This window comes from Zonotrichia leucophrys, chromosome 4A (assembly GCF_028769735.1).
Source record: "Zonotrichia leucophrys gambelii isolate GWCS_2022_RI chromosome 4A, RI_Zleu_2.0, whole genome shotgun sequence".
Taxonomy (NCBI): Eukaryota; Metazoa; Chordata; class Aves; order Passeriformes; family Passerellidae; genus Zonotrichia; species Zonotrichia leucophrys.
In genome coordinates, this window is record NC_088174.1 from 12,113,763 (window position 1) to 12,128,280 (window position 14,518).

The following is a 14,518-nucleotide window of genomic DNA, read 5'->3' on the forward strand; positions in this document are numbered from 1 at the left end:
TTTGAGATACAAATAAATAGCCCCTTGACTCTCAAAGTAAAAGGCATGTAACTGAGCTAGACAAAGGCTGAAAGCTCATCCCTAGGCTTTGGGAGAAATAAAATCCTTCTAGTGCCCTTCCACAGACAGTTTCATGACTGTTTACAAAGATTTTATGAGACAATACAATATTTCACATTTTTAAGTTTTTTTTACAGTCTACTCTAGAGTGGAATTACCAGAAACTGAACAGGCCAAGGCAGAGTCTACAAAAACTGAAGAGAAGGCAGCATTTTCTCTGATTACAGAGAGACCTTTGATCACCAAGGTCACGTAAAGCCTGCACACAGAGCACGCCAGTCATTAACAGCCATGGAACAGGCACTGGGCAGAGCCTCCCTGCCCTCCTCCCATCCCTCCCCTGCTCATTTATCCCCAGCCCTGCCCTAAACAGCCACAAAGCTGGGTCTGAGCTGCGGGAATTGCCAGGCAGCACTGCCTGCTTCCAGATCCCGGCTCAGCTGCATCCTGCCTTTCCCCACGGAGCAGCCCTGGGCCTGCCAGCAGCACTGCCTGGCACCCTGCAAAAGCACTCACTGCCCACCAGGCATGGCCAAGGACAGTGGGAAACAGATGGAACAACACAAGGAGTCAACACTCAAGGTTCATGAGGCAGAGGACGGATGCCCAGGGCAAGGAGACGCTCAGATCTTCCCTCTGCTGCACCATGGCCAAGCACTCAGACCTGCCTAAGCTTGGGTTTGAGGCCTGGCTTTGCCAAGAGGCAGTGGGGAATTAGATCACCACACCAGATACTGCTCAGCCTCTTGCCCTCAATGCTTTTTCTGTTTTATACAAAGAGGGAGGCGTGTGCAGCTCAGATGTGGACAGACAGGACTGAGCTGGAGGCTGTGGGGCAGTGTCCTGGCCACTGGACATCCCTGCAGCACCTGAGCTGACACATTCCTGAAGGGGCAGACTAATGCAGAGGCTGTGGAACAGGGTTTTCAATTGTTTCAGGTCCTTCAAGAAGCACAGCTGAACTCTGATCAACATCTATGATAACTACATGGCTGGCAGTGAGACATCTGGCTCTACACCTTTCCAACAGTGGTCACCTTAGCACTTCTGTATTAATTAGCAGCAAATAGATTTTCTGAGGTATTTTATAGCTGAAGGGCTTCCTGTGGCTGCCAATACCCCAGAAACCAAGACATAAATGTGTTGTGTACAGCCTGATGAAAAAGAAGACTATTTTTAATCCAAGCCTACGTAGGGTGGGGCTCAGTCTCCAACCAGGCCAAAAAGCCACTATAATCCACAAGACCAGTGCCTGGCAATCTTTGCTTGCAGGCTGATGTCTGTTCTATTTTGGGGATGGGAGGAATTTAGAATAAAAAGATATATAAATTAAAAACAAAGGAGGCTATGAAAAGTGAATAGAGGGAAGGGCTAGACTTATCCTGTGTATTTTGGTCTAAAGAACAAGGCTGTAAAAGAACACAAATCAGAATTACTCTATTTTCCATTTCCCATAGCAGTTTATAATTTATAACATGGGCTGAGGAGAGTACAGCCCCAGTATATTTTTTGCAGGAGGAAAAGCCAATCCATGGCTCCTTCCAAAGAGTGAGACCCTTGGGAAGACAAGGCAGGAAAACAATCACCAGCCATAGACATCCCATCAGGATCCCATACAGGGTTTCCTATCTCAGACACCAGGACAACAGCTGCTGGGACACTTCACTGTTCTGTGCAGTTGGGACTGCAAAAAAGGCAAAGCAGAGGATTGGAATCCAGCAAGTTTTGCTTATTTAGGGCTTATTGCCACCAGGCAACCAACTCACTAAAAGCAGAGATTTTTTTGTACTCTCAGCACCTGAACTTCAGACATAACATCCCACTAGGTTTTATTTGCTACAGACCCTGTCTTAGTTTGGCATTCAAGCCAATTCAACACAGCCATGTACTTTGCCACATCAGCCCCACACTCCTTGCAGTGCACTGGTCATTTGTCTGAAAGCAGATACAGACAGCCTCTCTCCTGTCTTCAGGTGCCCCTTTAGCACCCAGCCATAAACTGTGAAACTCTTGCACAGGCATCAGCATCTCTTCACCTGGCCAGGGCTGGATCATTAACCCAACTACAGAAGTTTGCAATTAATTCTTTTGGCAGAATTATTGGCAGAATTCCCCCTGCAGGAAGGGCAGGACAAAGAGATGTACACAGGGATAAGTGGAGGACCAACAATGATGAACCTCAAGCACTGCTATCATCCCTTTGGTCACAGACTTCTTCAGGAAAAAAGCCTACATCTAAGCAACATTGTGAAGTTTAACCCAAACATTATAAGCATAGCAGCAAAACTGGATGTTGAACACCTCAACACATGATTAGGGACAACTTCCCTTCATCCTTCCTTGTTCTACACATAAGTAACCTCATCAACTCCCTCCTCTCTCATGGACAGCACTAAGGGCAGTATGTGATGAGGAAACAGTGAATGAGACAGTTAAGTCTATTGTCAACTTTAAAAAGAAAAAACAAAAAAGCTTACTTAAAACACCAGTAATTAGGCCTCCTGCAGGGACACTACACTTTATCTTCTCTTGAAGATCACAGTAATATTCTCTCTTCCCAGCTATTCAGTGGGGACTCCCAGCAGCATCTGTGAGCTGTCACTCTTTTTACAGGAACAAAAAACCTACTGAAGCGGCAGGAAAAACAGCTGTAAGCATTTCAGAGAAGGAAATGAGACAAGGAGACTGGTTAGAAGCATATGGCCCATATGGATTGACATGAGCAATCTGCAGCAGCCCTAACCAGAGCTCACCATTTCAGACAGTGATCCTGTTCCCCACATCCTCAGACACATGTCAAATCAATCATTATTTTATTTCCTCCATACTAACTCCCAAATGTTACTGGTGCACAGGCCACCACAGCACATGGGGACAGCCTGGATGCTGCACGAGGAGTCAGTTTGCCCCCAGGATGTGCACATTGCCAGGCAGCACAGGGGACACAAGGAAGGGGACCTAAGCCAAGCAGCCCACTGGCCAAGGATGCTGTGGTCACCCTCACGGCCCAGCTGCTGAAAGGTAGAGACAAACTAACAGGAATCAGCTGGCAAAACAAACAAAAGGGAAGGAATGACTGGGGGTAGCTCCATCTCTGCTGATAGCAGCTCTCCTGAGGGCATGGAAGCCCCCTTTTCATCATGATTCCACTCACAAACCCAGTGCAAGACTAGCTTTAAGTAGCCCAGGCATGAACCCATAAACCCAGACAGGAAACCCTGGCTGTTAGAGGAGCACACATGATATAATTCTTCAAGCAGGCCAGACAGGACTTGATTATTGTCCTTGGCATTTCTAATCTATTACCAAAAAAAGCCAACAGATTTTAGATTCCCAGCAGACCAGTGGATGCCACAGTAGCTGAGTGGACTGGCTGGCCACCACGCCTCAGCACCCTGCCCAAGGAAGTCCACACCCCTGATGGGAACAGAACTGCAGAGCAGCCAAGCAAACAGTCCTGGAGACAGGGCAGCTGCTGGCCAGCACTGATGTCAGTGTGGTCAGCACTGATGTCACATGTGCCCACCCCAAGGAAAAGCTCTGTCATCTCCAAATCAAAGTGTGGCACTAGCAGAGTACAGATGTGCACATCTTCTCCTCCCATCCCATTCTCCAGGCCTATCAGGTGGGGACTTCTGTCTTCAGCTCCATCAATTAACAACATTTGCTTCTTTAGCTGGTACAGTTGTTCCTTACATGGCTGGCAAGATCTCACAGGAACACACCTAACACCTGAAATCCCAAACACAGCTCCTGCTGCCCTGACTGGGCTCTACAGCCACAAACACATAAGCCCCATCTTTTGGCTATAAACAAATCATCTCTTCAATCAACAGTTAAAAGGGTGAGCCTCCATCACCCTCCCTAGGCAGGATGTCCCCATGTCACAGCACAGCCACCCCAGGGGTGCCATCTGCCAGTGGAGATGGGCTGGACTGGGGCTGCAGCACAGGGAGGTGAGGAAGGAGGATTTCTGACAGCCAGGACCCCTTGTCCCCATGCTGATGGCACAGCCTGGCAGTGCCACCCAGGTAAAGCAGAGGAAATCTACACCTTCAGCCCTGCACTTGGGAAGTACTTGCACAAACCAGAACTTTTCCTAGAGCATTCTGCAGGGCTCCAAGTGGATCTCAAAACACATGGAAAGGTGCTATCCAAGCCTCCACTTCAGAAACACTTGTCCTAGAAGCAGGAAGGATATGCAGGCCAGGAAACACTGGCAAGGACAGGCTTGACCCATCACTTACAACTTCAGCACTGAAGAGCACAAAGTAGGCAGCTGCTAAGACTGAATCTTAACTAATGCTGTTGTGTCCAAACACCACATACCCATCCTTACTCCCTGCACACTGGAGATGCCCATTTTTAATTCAATAAATCCCAGAGAGACAGCACACCCACAGGCACACCCAAACCCCTGTGTATAGAGCAGGGGACAAAACAGTAGCTCATTCCTGGCTGCTGTAATCACACAGCTAAAAGTGATTACAGCAGCCCAGTCCCTGTCAGCTGAGCTGCTGCTGCTCTGGGGACCTCCAGGGTGCTCCCTGAGCATCATCTCTCCCAGCCACAGCACCCAGGGCTCAGATATTGGACCATCACACAACTGCCTTCAGCTTTCACACTTCCCACCTACTCACCACCAGCAGCAAGAGCAGCAGGCACCTCTGAGGTAGAAAAGAGTGCAAATGGTGCAAGCAGGGACAGCTGATTCTGCACAGGAGTCTGAGCAGCTCTCTGGGATGGTCACAGGGTAATCAGTCCTTTCATGCCCTCCCCTGCCAGCAGCGGAGGGCAGAGCTCTGCAAGACATCACCCACCACAAACACAACCACTGCTGCTTGTGCAATAATGCAATTCCCAAAGTGCCAACAGGAATGTGCGTGCAACCATGTCAACAGATGCCTATCAAGGGGCTTGGGGGCCAGGGATAGGTGATGTTGTGACATTTGTTACAGTAACCCAACAAATTAATTCAAGGTTTAATTCAACCTTGCATCACCCTCATTACAAGAGCTGGTCTCAGTTTTGCAACATGCTTGACAAAAAAAAAGATATTCAGGAATGTTTTGCTTTGTGTATGCATTGAGGCTATTTGGTAAACTTTTAAAATTCAATATCCACCTTTCACACATCTGCTGGTAGGGGTTTCTGGATTCATGTTTGGCTTTTTTGATATAATTAGCAACTGTAATTACGTCATGAGCTCAATGTCCAAAAAGATACACAGATCACTAAATGCATAGTAGTATTTAGTCCAAAAAGTGCTGACCATCCAAATACCAGCAATTGGTTGATAAATATTAACATAAAATGTCGTGGCTATTCCCAATTTGACAAGTTAAAAATTAATATTTGTTATTGCACCAGGCAGGCTGATAGTTTGTCAGTCACATGTTTAAATAGCTGGCCTGAAGAGATGAGAATCTGCTTTTTTCATGCTGAACTACTGCGCTAATATAGGTGGAAGCAGAGCAATGTTCAAAGCCTGAACAAAACACCAACTTAAACCATGTTTCTTTTGCTGCTTAGCGCTACTTGGCGGTACACGGATAAAAACCAAGTAGCAGCAGGATAAATTCCACCTGTCCAAGCCTCTGCAAACTGCACAGCAACACTGTAGCAGCTGGCAGCTCCCTCCTTCCTTTCCCACTCTCTGTGATCAGAAGCACCTCCATGTCCCTGCACAGGGTTAAACTGCCTTCCCCAACGAGGCAGGTCAAGAGCTGCCCTTGTGAGCACCATCAGGAGAGCCAGGACTGTGCTTTGATGGATCTGAACAAATCCTGTGCTGGAATAATGCAGGCAGGCTTGATGCTGCTTTTTCATCACCTCCTCTGCCACAGGCAATTCAAGAAAATCAGGCCTGTATCTAAAAAGGGACAAATGTCCTCAGAGAATTCAAATCCACAGCTCTCAGTTTTAGGAAGCACAGAGATGCAAAACATTGTAGCTTAAAAAAACAAACAAACCCCAACCACAAACAAGAAATGCTGATATAAAGCAGAACTTACTTGGTCTTTGGCTCTGCTGAAAACACGGCCCCTTTGTGTTTCACCACCTATTATTTAATTCTGTGTAAAATAAGATTACCAAGAACATTATCTGTGTGTTGGGACGCGTCACCAAATAAATTAGCACTACTTAAAATATCACCACCAAGACAACCTCAGGTGTGAAATGAGCTGCTGATCGCATCATCTACTTAGATAAGGAAGCACGTTACAGTATCTATGATGGGCACATCCTCCCTAAACGCACTGCCAATCATGTAAAAGAAAAGTATTTATCTTCTCCCAATGCACTATGTTATATGTTATCAATAATGGAACTGCCATACTGGAGCTCCAAGAGGAGCACTTGCAGTTTTACCACACAAAAAGTGCAGATAAAGTGTTCACAAGGCACACAGACCACTCAGATCACCAGCAGCTGCTTAAGCACAGCTACTGATTTAACTCCCCAGCATCCCTTCCAGTCAATCACTGAGCAGTGCTCTCCTTTGCTTCCCTAGAGTCAGAAATGTTGTGTTTCCGTTTCTCCAAAGCCACCGAAGTCACTGCACTAGAAAGCCAAGTAAACACAGGAAAGAGTTACTGGAGTTACTAGAAGATCCCGCATGAGTGGATTCAGCACAAACTCATTTAACCAGACTGCAATTCCTTCCCTCACCATCTTAATCTCACAACAATTGAAACCCGGAGCAGAGGAGTCAGCAAGGGAGCCCCAGGGGAAGGGCTTCCTCTGCATTTATCCAAATACCTAATGAAGTCACCAGTCCCCAGAGGCCTGTCCACTGTAAAGCTCATCTAGCCAAAAGTGGTAAATAGGTTTCTGGAGTTTGGGGCATTCTTAACCTGGGGAGATATTTACGTATTTTACAGGAGGGGAAACTTCATCAGATTAACTTTGATAAGAGAACAAAGACCCTGATGAAACACAATTCTTTACATCTAGCACTAAATAACTGAGTTTAATAATCACATTATGATCTCTTAGCTCAGACAAAGAATGAGTAATTCATCTTTCACAAGAAAAAATTCCTTCAAAGGAGCTTGGTTACAACCAAGCAACATCCTCAAATTGTTAAAACTGTTGGCAAGATTAACAGGCTATGATAACAACAACGTTTGGAAAAGGTTTCATTTGACAAATTATTTTATTAATTTCTTTTTTTAAGAGTTATTTAGAAGCAAACAAACAAATCTGGAATTTTAAGTCTCTGTGTGTGCACACACTCCACATAAGGCCATCAAACACCCCCAGGGCAGAATCAGCTGCAGAATATTGCACCCAGGGGACTGGCCTTGTGTGCACTAATCCCCCTGAATCACTGCTCTCCACTCACAAACTACCAGCAACTCCTCTTTGCACAAGATTTCTTTTCAAAACAGATCGAATTTCTATACATCATTATGCACAACACTAGCACATGCTGATCTCGGTAACTATTCCCTCTTTATATCCAGGTTCCAGCTGTTGTCTTTAAAGTTACTCTGAGCGAGTCTCCCAGCATTAAGGACTTTTGCTTCTCAGGTTACCAGGCTCACTGGAGAAGTCACAAGTGCTACTGGCTGAACAATGGCTCCAAGCTGTCATGCAAAAGCAATTTACTTGAGATATCTATTATCTTTTATAGTCGCTTCTACAGATTGACCAAAAACAGGAAGCCCAGCTCTCACATTCCACTGGAATTGTGTAACAGCAACAACAACCTCAAAGGCTGATTCAATGGCATTTGCTCAGATCTACACCAGCAGCTCTCCTAAGAAATCAGCGAGTCCAAGGGATGCCCTGCTTGAAGGCACGGACGTTCTTACAGAGCAGGCACATGCAGCCTGTCCCAAGGAAGCATTAACTGGAGCTCGGTTCCCATGCACATTTCTCACCACTATTTCTACTCAGAAACTTACAACTGGAGCACAGTCATGCCTGCAGAGCTGTTACCTCTGTGAGCACTGGGACTTGATGTTACCCATTACACTATTTCCAGACAGCATCAGGGTGCCCCAGCAAAGGAAAGTTTGAAGCTTTAAGTCCAGAAAAATTCCCTGCTCTTCCTTTTCCCTTCCCAGGCTCCCAACAAGAAGCCATTGTTAGGGGGAGTAGGGTGACACTTCCTCTCCCAGTACAAATTAGAGATGTATAAAAATAAACCCACACAGCTGTCCCACGACTTCTCATCTAATTGAAGCGGGGTGAAATAAAGTGAAGTCGTTCCCATTTCCTCACACTCTATGCGCTTTGGGAATACTACCCTGCACAAAAGATAAAAGTGCAATACAAACCGAACCCCTTTTCAGAGCCGCTCTGCGGGAGCCCACAGCGGGAAGCGGCACCTCCCTGCCCCTCGGCCGGGTTCTGCTCCCACCAACTCGCACAAAGCCCGAGTCTGCCGCACCGGGGCTCCATCCCAGCGCATCCCCCGGCCGGGCCCGCCCCGGCTCAGCCCGGGGCTGAACTTTTCCATGGGGATGAATCAGACAAGTGCTGCCTTTTCATCGCCGCGGGGAGCTGGGAGCGGCGGCAGCAGCGCGCCCGGCGGACACGTCCCCGCGTCCCGCCGGCTCCGAGCGCTGCGGGCTCCGCGCCCGCCCCTCGGCCCCGGGAGCCCCGGGAGCCCCGGGACACGCCTGCTCGGCAGCCAGAGCAGGGCCGGGCCCCGCGGAGCCGCCGGGGCCGGTCGGTGTCCCCCGCTCCCTGCCGCCGCGGGGGGGATGCTGCTTCGCGCGGGCTGGCGCCCGTCCAGCGGCGGGGCGAGCGCCGCAAGTTTGCCCGAGTTGGAGGCGCGCTGGAGCAGCCCCGGAGCACTCACCGTCCGTGCCGTGCCGTGCCGTGCCGTGCCGCTCCGAGCCGTCCCGCCGCCGCGGCCCCGCCCGCTGCCCGCGCTCGGCGCGCCCCGGCCCCGCCGCCCCGGCCCCATTGGGCCGCCCGGCCGCACATCACGGGCCCCGCGCTGCCAGTGGGCGGCCGCGGAGTCACTCAGGCTCCGCCAGGGCACGCCCCGTCCTCGTCCTGCCGCCGTCGGGCGGCTCTGCCGCGTCTGCCCTTCGCCGTTCCCTGCCTTCATCCCCCTTGCGTGCATCCATCCTCACCCCCTGCCTGTATCCCCAGCCCCGCGCACGCCTCACCTCTCATTATTCTCCTGTGTGCAACTCTCCCCCAAGCAGTCCTTTCTTCCCTACAGGCATCCCCTCCTCCCGAGCTGTCCCTCCTCCCTGTGTCCTGTCTCCCATGCACACGCAGCCCCGGCTGCCTCAGCCCTGCCACGCAGACAGAGCAGCTCTGCGCTTCTCCTGCAAACTCCCCTTGTCCCCCAGGGACAACCCTGCGGGCTGATGCTGAGGATGTCCAGGGAAGGCTGGCGCTGGTGGGCACATCGGGCACGGAGCTTGGCACAGAGCAGAGCCAGGCGTGCAGGTGCCTGTCCCTTGCACCCTGCTGTTCTGAGCTCCTGGACCAGACAGCGTTGCCATGGCCTTTCCCCACGCAACTTCCAGCTGTCCGATTTGGGATAGGTGACCTCATAACTGTCCTAATTTCTACATTTGCTACACAGATATTCACACTGAACATTGCTAGAAGGGTTCAGGAAATCAAGGGCCTTGGGGACGCTTTTGCGTAAAAGTGGCGGAGAACAGAAGTTAATCCAAATAGGCCTTGAACAGAGAAAGAAAAAGCAAAGACCTGCTGTGGGAACAGGGAGGTGAGCAGGGAGAAGGAGATGGGGCCAGACCTGCCCTTCGGACCTGGGCCAGAAAAAGGGGAAGTTGTTTCTCCAAACTGGAAACTTCACACTCTTGGCTGACACTGGCACACACAGCACGACCAGGAGAAAACAGGAGTTAGGATATTAATGTCTTCTTCTGGTTTTAGGAGAAAAGCAAATATCCATTCAGGCACAAAAAGCCCTTTCCAGGCCAGAAAGATGAGACATTCCAGTGCCTGGATGTGAGAACAGCACAAAGTAATAAATTCTATAACAACCAGGAACACTAATGGAAGATGTCAGTTCTTGTATAATGTAAAAGCACATCTCATATTTTGCTGTTTAACTATTTCCACCAGTGTCAGAAAAATTAAGCTTGCCGAAAGATGACAGTTACCTAACAGACTATTAATAGATAAGGCACACACCAGCATTAGATCATTCTTTCTCTTCTCTTTCAAACTTAAATAAATGTAGGACATATTTAACTGGAGCTGCCCAGTGAAACTGATTGCAGTGAGTACTTAGTTCTCTGTGTTGGCAATGTTACAGGTGCAATTTCTGGATCTGTATTGCATAGTCCTATGTTATGAATTTTTATATGAATTATTTACAGAAAGGCTGTCAGTCTGATCATTATAACATAAGGCAAAACACATTTTGTTGTCAAAACTGCCAGGAAAATTCATTTTGCAGTGTTTTTTCCAAAGCTGCAGAGTGACACGGTCTCATAAAGTTGTCCCACATGATGGAAGCGACATGGCTCACAGTGGGAGTTTCCTCATCACATTAGCAGGAGCAGCTTCCTGAGAAAAATCAGACTCTCTTCCCATCATTCTTTTATTCTTTTTATACAGTTGGATTTCTCATTGGATATCAGAAACTCTTACATATTCATCAGTTTGTTAGGCTGGGTCTTGGAGATAGGAGTGGTAATTTTAGACTGATTTAAAAGATTAGTTCAATTTTACGCTCTGTGGTGGTAGTCCTGTGTTTAGATTAGACCAGTGCTTCACACTGCATTACAAACACACCAGAGCTGGGAATATTTCTGATTCTGATTCTGGATTTTAGCAAAAAAAGTTATACATATGTTTTCTTCTTGTCCCCTTCTGCCAGCATGCCAACATAAAACAAGGGGAGACATGAAATCATCTTTGTGAATCTTGACTATTCAGAAAATGCAGATTACACATTTCCATGCCCTGCTTTTGTCCAAACCAGTAGTGTGAAACAGGCAACTCTTTGTTCTCTAAATGAGGGAGTAAAGTATTAAACATATTGAACATTTACCAGTTGCCTCTCTTAGGATTTCCCCATGTCTCCTTGCACAAAGAAAGTTGAGCTATAGTAGACGCATCCATTCATTCAGCTACCACTGCTTAGTACCCTGATAAAGTCATCAAGCTTGGTTTAATATTTTTATTATGTACTCAATGTAAATACCATAATCTGAGTGAGATGTCAAAATGTGGAGTTTCATTTACACAAAATTAGCAAACACCTCGTTTGAAAAAGCACACAACTGCACGTTCTTGGGTGATTATTTCTGGTTAAAAAACACCCTAACACAGATATTGGTTTCCCTTTCTCAAGGCTTTGTGAAAGAGTGGACAGACTTTTTCAAGATCACCTGACAGCAGGCAGTTGGATTCTTATTTCACTGTATCCACAGGTGAAGTAACTGGTGAAAGGTGAAATTTTGGCAAAGGTCACAGGGGAAAACCAGTCCCCTTAAGAAATGTCCCAGAGAGATTTTAAACAAAGACTGAAGCACAGGGTGGATCTGGAATATTTGTGTTGGCCAATTCCTGAAATTGTATTTGGGACATTTTTAAAAATTTAAAAGTTAGAAATTTAAAATAGAAATTAAATATTTAGACAATGACAAAGAGCACTGTTTGCACAGAGGGACTTTCCACACAGTGCCATGAGAACAGAGAACTTGGGGCCAGACAGGAGACAGGTATCTCCAACCTGACTTACAATAGGACTAGTGTTATTTAGTATGACTTTTAAATGAAGTTATAGTGAAATATTCTTGTAGAAAATATGCAGACAGAGGATTCTGACTTCACCATCTACTAACACATAGGAACTTAAGAGGAAGGAAATAGGCCATACTTTTTGAGGACTTGTTTAAATTTTTTAAACAGTTCAACAGTTTAACATTAATTCTCTTCTTCAGCAGAGTACAGTGAATTTAACAGGTGTTAGAAAATGGCCTGGCTACAGAGCCACAATGGAAGGAGACTGCCTGTTGGATTTTTTTAATTCATAAGGATATGGATTTCTATAAATGCAATTTATTGCCATAATAATCAGGAGGCAGATGGAGGGTTAGCCCTGAGTCCAGTATGACTTTGTTGCTGATTCCAGTGGAAGCTGGATGGGCCCTTAAGAGACTTTGCCACTGCCAGGTTAATGTTACTGTGACTCCGTGCCTAGAGAACTGAAATGAATTTTTACTATCTCTGTTGAAATGTAAGCTTCTTATCTGGCAGCTTAGCAATGCTTCTCCTGTACTGCTTTTCCATTGTATAAAAGTTAATTCATTGCTCTTGGCTGGTTATTGAACAATGCTGATACCCGTGGCTGAGATAGCTGCCCTGAGATAAAGATCATCACAGGCTGTAAGTGAGGGTGGTGGCAATCAGGAGGGAGAAAGGAAGCCTGGCAGGGCAACTGAAAACTTGTGTTGTGATGCACAGAATGCCAGGGAGAGAGAGAATCTGCACAACACATTGTAGGAGTTCATGTGGGTTCAGAGGAGGCCTTTAAGGAGTTGGTGTGAAATTCTTCCATTAGAATTAGGGCATCTGTTCTCAACTAGACTTTTGTTTTGTTTTCTACAAATACTTACCCACAACATTAACAGAATATAAGAACTAAGATATTAATGTCGAAAACACTTGTCATCAAGCAAAGAGAACAACTGAGTGGTACTGCAAATAGATTAATAATCTGGAACTATTTTTTTCCATTGCAAGAAAGCAGATGGGAATCTGCATAATATTTTGAACTACAGAAAATTGAATTTACCTCCCACTAGAAACATTTACTCAAATAATTCTGGGCACTTCTTTCCTTATAAACAACTTTTGTGAGATAAGTATCAGTAAGTTTATGCATTAAGTTTGTCCAGCACAGGGGACCCATATTCAAAATCTGCAGAAGTCTCTGAGAGCCCTCACATGAGTGCAGATTACCCACCAAAGGTAACAGCCAGGCTGTGGGCAGGCTGCCTTCCTCTCACTGTCCTGGCTGCCAGATAACATATCACCTCATGGATTCTGGATTGTGTTGTGAAACCACCAGTGCCTCATATTTAATCTGCTCTTGCTTTGGCAAAGGAGCTTTCCAGACTGTCATCTTGTCTCTATCCAGCAGTGCATGTTTTATTTGTTTAAAATTGTATTCTTTCTTGTCAAGGAGGGTTTTTCAGGGATTGCCCATGAAGCATTACAAGAGCTCTTCAGTTCCAACTCATCAGTGGCAAGCCAGTTACACATGTGATGCCTCTGTGCAGCCCTCAATTACAGTTTTTTTGTGGGCTGAGCTTATAGAGGACTCACTGACCTTCGAAGCACATGGGAGAATGTGTGACTTAAGATTTTATTTGCAGTTCATATCAACAGGGTGAGCACCCCTCCTTCACCATTGTGGACCAAAACCAAAAAAAGCATGACAATGAAAAAGTGGTGTTGTCTCTTCTCTTTACTTGATTTATCAACCCATCAAGATCAGATCCTGAGGAGTTACTGAATCCACATTTATTTTCTTGTAGCTAGGGTACAAGCAGCTGCTTAGAAAGAAAATCATGTTTCCAGAGAACATGAGTTGCAGGAGGTCAGATGCAGGTGGTTTAGGGCAGAAGAACCAAGCAGAGTTAGCTGCAAATTTTGGAAAATACAGTCTCTGCCATGTAGCTGACAGTTGGTAATTTTTTATCTTGGGTTACACTCTACTGTGCAGTAACCTGGTTATTACCTGGGCCTGATGTCCTGCATTCAGCTTCTTTTTATTAAATCCTGGCAGTGTGCTCAGAGCTGGACAACTTTACCCTGGAATGAAGTTTTCAGGAGGGGCTTGAAGGGAGAAAAGCCTGGTGGTTTGGCAAGATAGGCCAACACTGGGGGTCAAACCTTCATGCAGCATTTTTTTGGTTTTGCACTGGGGCAAGGCTGGAGGCAGGAAGCACAACACTGCTTATGCAGGCAATTCTGCATGGTATAGAGAGCTTGGGAGGGATGAACAGGGACATGGACAGGGCCTCCAAGGAGGAGCCTTGAGTGCACAGTGCTGAACTTCGTGCTGGTCAGGCTTGCAGCAATGGCCTTGCTTTCATTTTTCTCTCTGTTCTGCCTTCCTTTGGCTTAATTCAAGTTAAAAAGAGGTACACAGAGACTGCATGGCAGCATATTCACCTGCAGGTTGAGAGCTGGAGGCTGTTCTTGATAACTGGGGAAGTGTTCTTGCTGCTCAAGGACACTTTTTCTTATGTTCCTAATACTTACTAGTTTTTTCATATCTTCACCAAGAGAGTTGTCAAGCACTTAAACAGGCTGCCCAGGGAAATGGTTGAGTCGCTATCCCTGGAGAGATTTAAAAGTCTTGTAGATGTAGCACTGAGGGACATGGTTTAGTTGTGGGCTTGGCAGTGCTGGGTTAACACTGATGATCTTAAAAGTCTTTTACAACCTAAATTATTCTGTAATTCTAACTAATTTGGGCTTTTAATCCTTCTAG

General features: G+C 46.5%; 1 protein-coding gene across 3 annotated transcripts in view; it reads right to left on the bottom strand.

Annotated features, from left to right (window-relative positions):
- Positions 1-8,935, bottom strand: part of PLS3 (plastin 3) — a 49,827-nt gene extending 40,892 nt beyond the window's left edge. For 2 of the 3 annotated variants that reach the window (XM_064712560.1, XM_064712556.1), the window contains exon 1: positions 8,876-8,935. The gene's annotated coding sequence lies outside the window, so the exon portion shown is untranslated. Of the gene's footprint in view, positions 1-8,348; positions 8,368-8,875 lie in introns of those variants that run through there. The other variant, XM_064712558.1, reaches the window with a different exon arrangement.
- Between the last annotated feature and the right edge of the window lie 5,583 nt (positions 8,936-14,518).